At 42.2% G+C, this 9779-nt stretch overlaps 1 long non-coding RNA gene across 2 annotated transcripts; it reads left to right on the top strand.

Annotated features, from left to right (window-relative positions):
• Positions 1 to 4652: 4652 nt before the first annotated feature.
• On the top strand, positions 4653 to 6613 carry LOC107697263 (uncharacterized). Of its 2 annotated transcripts, none has more exons than XR_001635180.1 (3): positions 4653 to 4920; positions 5724 to 5776; positions 6345 to 6613. It is a non-coding gene; the product is annotated as an uncharacterized LOC107697263 (long non-coding RNA). The 2 variants fall into 2 exon arrangements; XR_001635179.1 differs by having other exon boundaries at positions 5682 to 5776.
• Positions 6614 to 9779: the final 3166 nt, after the last annotated feature.

Below are 9779 nucleotides of genomic sequence, written 5' to 3'. Positions count from 1 at the left end.
GTTCCGTGCTTAGTTATACAGTCGAATTCTCTCATTATAACATACAGAGTGTATACACAATGTAAGTAATAGATTGATTGCGCAGTGTAAAGAGATTAATTGGTCATAACAGAACTTTGTGAAATCACAATGAAAAAAGAGTGACAGCTTTTTAGTGATTATAAAGGGAGCTGTTGGGTATTAGACAATTTTGCTGACTAGTTGTTCTGTTACCAGACAAAACACTCTGGCAAAGACATTTTCTGATAGGTTCTGGCATCCGTGGCTGGATCTGATATTTCTGGCATGGAGGCATGCTTACATTATTATCTGCTTACCTCAGCTTTCCAACAGTGACACTTCCGAGCTGTTGGATCTTCAAACAATACCCAACTTGCTTCTAAACGGCAAGGTATCATTCCAAAGTGTATTCAACAATTAAGACTAAAATATTATTCAAATCTGTGTAACATTTGGCAAGCTCAGTGAGTACTCTTCTAATCAGCACTAAGTCCAGTGCACACACCTGTTTTAAATGAATCTGTTCAGAAGCCCTCCTTTTTGTGAGTCTTGCTGTCTCATTCATCTGTAAAAAAAAAAAATTTTGCATAGTTGATGTTGCCAAATGCATATATTTAGATAGCTTCAATGTACTTAGCTACTGTACTTTCATTTAGTAACATATAGTTTACTTAACAACTTTAATAAGTTAACCAAGGCAGCCAAACCATTTTAAATAGTAAATTGGATAGCTAAAATTTCAACCATTCACCTTATTTTATGGATCTACATGTTTAGTAAAATATCAGTGATGTCAATACTTAACAGTTGTAAACAATTTCTCTTTAAGCAGCTTGCATATTTTATGCCAACATGAGCACCAGTCAATTCATAAGTAGCTTGTAAACCATATTTTTCCAGTGATCTGAGTAAAAGAAAGCAATATCCAACAAACCTTATTTATAGCAACAGGCTAACATGCTTGTTTGCAATTAAAGCTTTATTGCCTCTTACTGTTTTCTGGGTTATGGAAACCAGACTCTTTTCTGTCTTTTCTTTAGTCATTCTTCTTCAGTGCCTCAGCAGTAAGTCTCCCTCACAGGATGAACACACTTTCTCTTTATCTCTTCTACTAGGCTATAATCCATTCAAAATGCAGAACTTTTGTTTTTCGGCCACACACACGTTGCAAAGTTTCGGAAATGACATCCGCATATTTATGCAGGATTCATGTGAGCAAGAGCAGAGCCAATTAATAAGAGAACACTGTCTATTTAAAAGTGCACATCCAGTTTTGTGTGAGAGCGAAGGAAATCATGTTATAATACTGTGATCTCGACATTTGTCATTAAGACATTTGTAATTAAAAACCCTTTAAAAACTGCCTAAAATTAAGTATATAGAAGAGAAGCCCTAGGTAGCCACTGTAACAAGGCATCACTGCGGTTGGGATCCATCTGCAGCTTTATTTGAATCGTGGTCGTACAGGCAGTGGTAAAAGCACAAGCAAGGCAATATATCGGGGCAGACATAATTGTAATCGGTGAACAGGAGTAAGGTCGGGGTAAGCAGCAAACAGACATTAAACAGAGACAAGCAATGGTCAGAGCAGGCAGCTAAACAATCACAATACCAGGCAATGAAGCAAGAGTCCAAGGGCAGACAGCAATGGTTCAGAGATGGTAAACAAATAGTCACAACAGAAGGCAGTCAGAAAACAGGAAATAATGCTCAGTAATGTTCACTGGGGCAAAACAAGACTTTGCAATGAATGATAGTGTGTGTGTTGTTTATATAGTCCAGGTCAATGAGCTTCAGGTGTGTGCAGGTCAGTATTCACCCAAGACTGTTCCTCCAGACCATACCCCTCCCAGTCAACAAGATATTGGAGTACTCTTCCCCGGCATCTGGAGTCGAGCAGCTCTCGCACCTGATAGGCCTCCTCGCCCTCCACCATGATGGGTAGGGGAACCTGGTCATTGGGCACCTCCTCTGCTGCCACTCTGGGACCAACAGCGGGCTTCAACAGGGAGACATGAAAAGTGGGAGAAACACAGTAATGGTTAGGTAATGCTAGTTCATAGGAAACCAGGGTGATTTGTCTAATTATCTGGAAAGGACCCACATACCTGGGACTGAGCTTATTGCAAGGTAACTGGAGCCGACGGTCGTGGGTGGATAACCATACCGATTGGTCGGGACTATATTCAGGGCTGGGGCGGGGATGGCGGTCAGCTTGGTCCTTCTGTTGTCGTATGGCATGTTGTAAGTGGTGATGGGCCTGGTTCCAATTCTCCTCGCTTCTCTGAATCCAATCACTGACCACAGACACATCAGAGGGTTCCCCTGACCAGGGAAATAAAGTAGGTTGGTATCCCACGATACATTGAAATGTGGTCAGACCAGTGGAAGGTTTGTGGAGAGAATTTTGAGTGTATTCAGCCCACATGAGGTAACGACTCCAGTCATTTTGGTTTTGACTACAACAGGATCTCAGGAAGCAGGTAAGTTCTTGGTTGAGTCTCTCAACTTGAGCATTAGATTGAAGGTGATAGTCAGATGTGAGGCTTACATTGATGTCAAAGGCTTTGAAGAAGGCTGACCACAGTCTGGATGTAAATTGAGGGCTTCGGTCAGATACAATGTCCTCAAGAATTCCATAGAATCGGAAAACCATATTACATTACTTGTTGGGCAGTCTCTAGAGCTGTAGGTAGTTTGGACAAGGGGATAAGATGACAGGCCTTCGAGAAGTGGTAACCGACAGTGAGGATGGTGGTATGGCCGTTGGAGTTGGGTAAGTCAGTGATGAAATCAACAGCAATATGTGATGAGGTGACATTGAGGAATGGGCAGAGGTTGGAGGAGCCCTGCTGGTAGTTGTCAGGATGGCTTGTGAATGTTGCATGTCTGGCACTGGCGTATCAAAATTATAGTATCTTTACTTAAGGATGGCCACCAAAAGCGGTTCTGGAGGAGTTGTATGGTGGTGTTAATACCTGGATGGCCTGAACTGAGTGAAGAAAGAACTTGATTGATGGTTCTTTCTCTGAGAGTCTCCACAGGATGAATAGTTTATCTGGGGGTATTACAACTTCCTATTTGGCTGATGTTGCTATTATTATTAGTGTCTAGGGAATAAGGAAGTCAACACAAAGAATAAATTAATAAAGAAAAATTAAAGATGTTTTCAGAATCAGGGAGGCTATCTGTTACTAAAGGAATGATATGTGTGGTGTAAGGAATCAAACAGAAACCGAAAACGCTTATCGGAAAATCTTTAATGAGGTCCATCGAAACAAACACTAGATTGCTTTCCATATTTACACCGACAATGGGAATGTCAAAGAGTAAGGAAGATGATATTTACAAATTATATACAACATTGAAAAGAAAACTCAACAGTGTGAGACGTGAGCGGAGCTGAAAGCAAAGAAATTAATAAAACAAAACACATACTAACTTCAATCAATTCAATGCTAATCTAAACAAAGAAAAAGAAAACAAAAACAAATCTTCAGTCTAAACGCCAACTAACTACGCTCACTAACAAAACATAAATACAAACATTGGCTCCCGCTCCTACCTTAGTGTTCTTATACAAGTGATATTCTACATGTTGCTTTGTGTAGGTCACGTGACATTCTAATCTGGTTGCAACACTATGAGTCAAGAGATAATTCCAACCATCAACTCTTGAAGAGCGAGTGGGAATCAAATCACAGCACAATCGGGCAAATAGCCAGAGTCAAATCAGAGTTGAGCAAATACAACATGTAGAGAAAAGGGAGCGATCAGAAATAACTCAAGGTAAACTAACAAATCATAATTGCAGCATAAACTCAAAAAGGATGGACAGTGTGACAAACAAGCTAGAGCTATCAGCAAAGGAAAAATGCGCTCTCATGTCTTGCGTCATTTCCGAGTCATTATAGTAGACTGAGCGTGCCTGATTGGTTCCCAGATGGGTGTTGTCATCACGTTGACAGGGAAGATCGACCGGGCTGACGTCCAATTACAGGATCTAAAAGTGGTAACAGTCACAACAAAGCAGATAGAAAGAGAAAAAAAAACCTTTCACAACATTACGGGACGAAACGGGACATTCCTGTGGAATTTCAAGATCTGTATTATCCTGCTCAATCTCGGTGATGATATCCCATTGGATAGGCGACACAATGGGCCTCATTCATGAAACATGAGCAGAACAAATTTTTATGTAAATCGTTCGTAAAGCTCTTCTGACGTAAATTTTCGGATTCATAAAAGTGTTCATGTTTTCCAAATGTTAGTTTGTACACAAAAAATGTACACCTGCTCCCAGCCCCACGTAAATGGTGTGTAAAACATCCAAATGTTTTGCTCATTGATGGTGCTACATTTTAATAAAACTATTTACCTTACATAATCACGTATGGATCACGCAGCATTTTAATAACATATACAGTAATTATATACAGTATGTTGTGTTTTTGTTTTTACTATTATTATGAACACCAGTAGGCTAATAGAATCTGCAATCTGCAAACTTAACACTTTAGCCTAATCAAATAATTAATTACTTCTGTTAGGGATGTACCAATTAGACCAATTAATAAAGACAATTATTACGGAAATGGTTTTCTATAAAATGGCCAGAATCAGGCATAACAGTAAACATTTCCTATGGCTGATATAGCGCTATTGCTAGATTTGGCAGACAGAGAGCTGCATAAAAGATGTATTTTTAGAGACCGTGCAGACTTACTTGCAGAGAATGATGACTGGTTGATTAGTCGTTTCAGACTACCCAGACCACTTATTTTGTATTTATGCAGTATATTGGAGGCCAAACTCAGAAGGGAAACCAGAAGATCCCACAGCATTCCTGCACACTTACAGGTGCTGTCCGTGCTTGTTTTTTTTGGCAACAGGAACATTCCAGCAGGAGATTGCAGACAGGTGAGGGATATCTCAGTCATCCATGAGTCGCATCATTCCAGATGCTCTTGATGGCCTAATACGGCTACTGCCTCAATATATAAAATTCCCCTATAACCTAGTCCATCAGTTGGAAGTGAAGCAGAGGTTCTTTGCAATTACAAACCTGCCAAACGTCATCGGGGCAATTGACTGCACACACATTCGCATCAAGGCGCCATCAAATGATGCATTTGCATTTCTGAATAGGAAAAACTATCATTCCATCAATGTGCAACTAATTAGTGATGCTAAATGTGCAATATTTAATGTTGTGGCCCCCTGGCCAGGTGGAAATCAAGCGTAGCGTTAGTTCTGGCAGGTCACGTTAGTCAAGCTCGCATCAGCTGACTCTCAGCTGATCCCCATCAACCTATGGGAATACGACACCTATCTAAAGTATTCATATATAAGGTCCCTCAGTATTATCATCAGTTTTCGCACTGCTCAATAGCTAATTACCCTACTCCATCCCCAACTCCTCCTCTTTCAGTCAGGATTCAGCCTTCTGATTCTCCTTTGAATCAGACTAATTCTAAAATGTGTACATAACATTATTGAACTTTAACAATATCTGCAATACATTTATGTTAGTTCTGTTCTGTTTACCCTGGGGGGTTATTGCTGCTCTCCTTGCTCTCATCCATGCTAGGCTGCATGGATGCGCAGGGAGTTCTTGCCCAGAACGGAACCATACCGCCAATCCAAACTGTATGCTAATTGTCAATCATCTTTGACGATAGTGGTCCTGACAGAACTCATGATAGTTTCATCCTTCGGAGCAGCTCAGTTGGCAGACGTTTGGACAGTGGTGCAGTTGAAGACGGATGGCTAATTGGTATGTAAACTCTGTTTTAAAAAATAACTGTTGGCCTATTTGAATTTTTCCCTCCCCCCTCACACTTAGGTGACAGAGGTTATCCCCTGACACCATGGCTTATGACCCCTTTGATAAATCCCCAAAGCCGGCAGGAGCTGGTATACAATGAAGCACACTGAAAAACTCGGTCAGTTATTGAACGCACAAACGGGATCTTAAAGGGACGCTGGCGGTGTTTGGACACATCAGGTGGTACACTATTATACAGACCAGAAAAAGTTTGCCAAATAATACTGGCCTGCTGCGTTCTACACAACATTGCTATGGAACATGGTCTGCCAGACCCAGAGGATATACTTAGAACTGAGCATGGTATGGTGCCTCCAAGGTCGCCTATCAGAAACATGGTCATACCTGTGGCTGCAGTTGCAAAGCTAATTCAACATTTCTAAGAGTGCATGTATGCGATTAAAAACAAGCACACAAAATAGTTTCTGTAAACTTTATTTTTTATGTTTAAGTGCGTCACATATTTCTCGTATGCTTGCATTTATTTCTTTTAACATGTTATTTCTTGCTTATCCAGCACTTCTTGACTTAAAACCGTCTGTGCAGAGCCAACACTGCGCGGGATGGTGCGGAATATACTGCCGGTCCAGGTGCCCTAGGATGAATGGGTCTGGTTGCCGCTTCAGTGGCCTCATGGGCGGACACAGTTGGCATTTGTCTGTCTTTACAAAGAATAATAAAAAAAAAAATCAGCTCAAATGTGCATTTCCTCTAAAATTATTATATCTCTTAGTTTTAACACTTTAAAATTGACCTAAATTATTTAATAAAACTGTAGCCTTACCATGTGATCGTGGCAAAGTGTTTTCCTGCAAGGGGGGGTTCATCACTGTCACCCTTGGGAATTATACCCGACAGAGAGGGTTCACCAATTATGCTGATGATGCGTTCATCGCATGCAGATACGCTCGATGATGATGGTGGTCCTCCTGTTTGTATACGATTTTGTCAAAATGAAGTAATGCGTTTTTTGCAGTCAAGCTTCATGTCGAACCATTTCCTTTTAACTTCCGGGACTGTTAACAGTGTGACTTCATTAACAGATGAAACTGCATTAACAGCATCTGTAATGTGCTGCCAATACTCCAGTATGTACGCTTGAAAATGAAATGTTGCGTTTTGAATGCACTTTCGATATTAACTTAAATTTCTGCGTCTGAGAAATTCTTTTTCATTTGGTTTTGAGAGGACATGTTGAAATCCTTATTTTCGTTTCATAATATGATGCCCATATATATTTGTCAGTCGGAATTCATAGGCAGGGATTATGCTAATTGTGAATGAGCATGCACGTGTGCCCCATTTACGAAAGATTGGAATTCATTAACATACACGTTTAACTATCAAATCTGATGTTTACGAAGCGTTTGTGAATCCGGAGGAGAGTTTTCTGGAAGGTCCGTTTTACGCTCAAATTACTCAGAATTTATTCCTATATTTACAAATGTTTCATGAATGAGGCCCAATGAGTGAAGATGGGATGATGTTCTCTGGTACTTGAGAAACTGGATCTGTATCAAATTGCTGTGAAAGTGTGTCTGATTTGGTATTCTTTTAACCAGGTTGATAGGTAACAGTGAAATTGAATCTTGTGAAGAAAAAATCCATCTTGCTTGTCGGAGGTTGTGTCTCTTGGCTGATCTTAGATATTCCATTAAATTCAATTCAAATTTATTTGCATAGCGCTTTTCACAATACATATTGTTTCAAAGCAGCTTTACAGTAAATGCATGTGTCTACATTACAAAGCAGAAGTGAATGTGTCCAAGTAATGTTCATTTCACAAATGAACAGTTCAAGATAATAGATAATACAGTTAGCTAACATGAATTAATTTTAGGCAGAAGCTCATTAAAGTGATTATTACAAGTGTGATCATAATGATTACAATATAGATACATTTTGGCAGCTGTGCATGTTGATTCAAGTTGGCGTTATCTGGGGGCCACGCAAGGTTCAGCATCATCTCTTCACAGGTCTTGGGTCATCTGAAGTCTTTCTATGAGGCTGGATCCACGCTGGAGCTGGTGTAATCTCTAGATACCTCGAGATGGGCATTCCGGGGTAGGAACAGAAAGGCAGATAGAAAATAATTAGCGCAGCTGCTGTTCATAAAATTTCAAGCAAAAAATATATTTGTGACTTTTATCTGATCTAACTGGGAACAAGGGTGAGATTGAGATTCATTATGGGAATGCTGAAGAGGTGTGTCTTTAATCTAGATTTAAACAGAGAGAGTGTGTTTGAGCCCCGGACATTATCAGGAAGACTATTCCAGGGTTTAGAAGCCAGATGGGAAAATTATTTCTCTCCTTTAGTGGACTTAGATATCCTAGGTACTACTAAAAGTCCAGAGATTTGTGATCTTAAAGAGCGTGATGGACTATAGGGCATAAGAAGATCATTAAATATACAGGAGCTAAACCATTTAGTGGCACATCACGTCATGTCGGTCACAACGTCACGTCGGTGACGACGAATTGGGATCCCTACCAAAGTGCCATGGATGCTGCCCCTTCTAGTGTCCTGTGCGAGCCACCTTTTTGGTGCTCACAACAAGAAGACCAGTCACTGCTGTCGTAGCACTACCCATTCAGTGAGATTGGATAACACTGGGAAAACGTACCCGTACCACTTGGAACAGGTTGCGGAAGCCCCATCCTTCCCGAAGGAGGTTTCGGAAGCACTTACACATATGAACAACCGTTTATGTGCATATGGAAGATAAGAGGTGATTATAACCCTCTTGGAAATGGCAGAAGTCTGCCGGGGAAACTCTGGCTCTGAGGCTATACTGTGGACTTTACACATATGGGATCTTGCTTAGAGAGCCCAACCCACTTCGAGTGTAAACTAAACGAGCCAATGCACATTGGCATGCGATGATTGCACATCACGTCATGTCGGTCACAACGTCACGTCGGTGACAGGGTGATGGCATCCACTACACAGTGGGCCATCCTCTGCTTAGAGACGGCCTTCCCCTTCTGCCGGCCTCCATAACAGACAAGAGCTGGTCTGAAGTCCTAAAGCTTGGTGTCCGGTCTACCTACCATCTCAAGGCTCGGACGGGACAAAGCAAAGCTAGGGCTGGGTCTGCCTCCTCCGGGGGCAGCGCTTGCAGGTTCACTACCTGATCACTGAAGGGGGGAGTAGGAACCTTGGGCACATAGCTGGGCCGGGGCCTCAGGATTACCTGGGAGTCAGCCGGCCCAAACTCTAGGCACGAATCATCGACCGAAAATGCATGCAGGTCCCCTACCCTCTTGATGGAGGCCAGTGCAAGCAGGAGCAGAGTTTTCATTGATAGAAACTTCAGCTCAACTGACTACAAAGGCCCAAATGGGCCCTGCTGTAGTGCTTTGAGAACTAGAGACAGGTCCCAAGAGGGTATAGAGGGGGGCTGGGGAAGATTTAACCTTCTCGCCCCCCTAATAACCTGATGACCAGGTCATGCTTCCCTACCGATTTCCCTTCCACAGGGTCATGGTTAGCAGCAATTGCAGCGACATAGACTTTAAGGGAGGAGGGAGACAGCCTTCGCTCCAACCCTTGCTGCAAAAAGAAAAGCACAAACCTGATTGGGTATCTCTGGGGGTCTTCGCGGCGAGAAGAACACCACTCGACGAACAGGTTCCACTTCAAGGCGCAAGCATGTCTCGTAGACAGTGTTCTTGCCGAAGTGATGGTGTCAACTACCTCCTGGTGTAGGTCACCTAGAACCTCCGCGTCCCATCCAGGGACCAGACATGAAGTTTCCAGAGGTCTCGACGCGGGTGCCACAGGGGGCAGTCAGTAGATCCTTCCTCAGAGGAATCTGCCAGGGAGGGGCTGTCATGAGGAGCATTAGTTCTGGGAACCAGGTCCGAGTGGGCTAATACGGCGCCACAAGCAGGACCTGCTCTTCGTCCTCCCTGACCTTGCACAGCGTCTGTGCGAGAAGACTCACTGG

This window comes from Sinocyclocheilus anshuiensis, unplaced genomic scaffold (assembly GCF_001515605.1).
Source record: "Sinocyclocheilus anshuiensis isolate Anshui unplaced genomic scaffold, SAMN03320099.WGS_v1.1 scaffold979, whole genome shotgun sequence".
Classification (NCBI taxonomy): Eukaryota; Metazoa; Chordata; class Actinopteri; order Cypriniformes; family Cyprinidae; genus Sinocyclocheilus; species Sinocyclocheilus anshuiensis.
The sequence above is the reverse complement of the archived record's forward strand: the minus strand, read 5'-3'. Positions and strand labels throughout refer to the sequence as shown.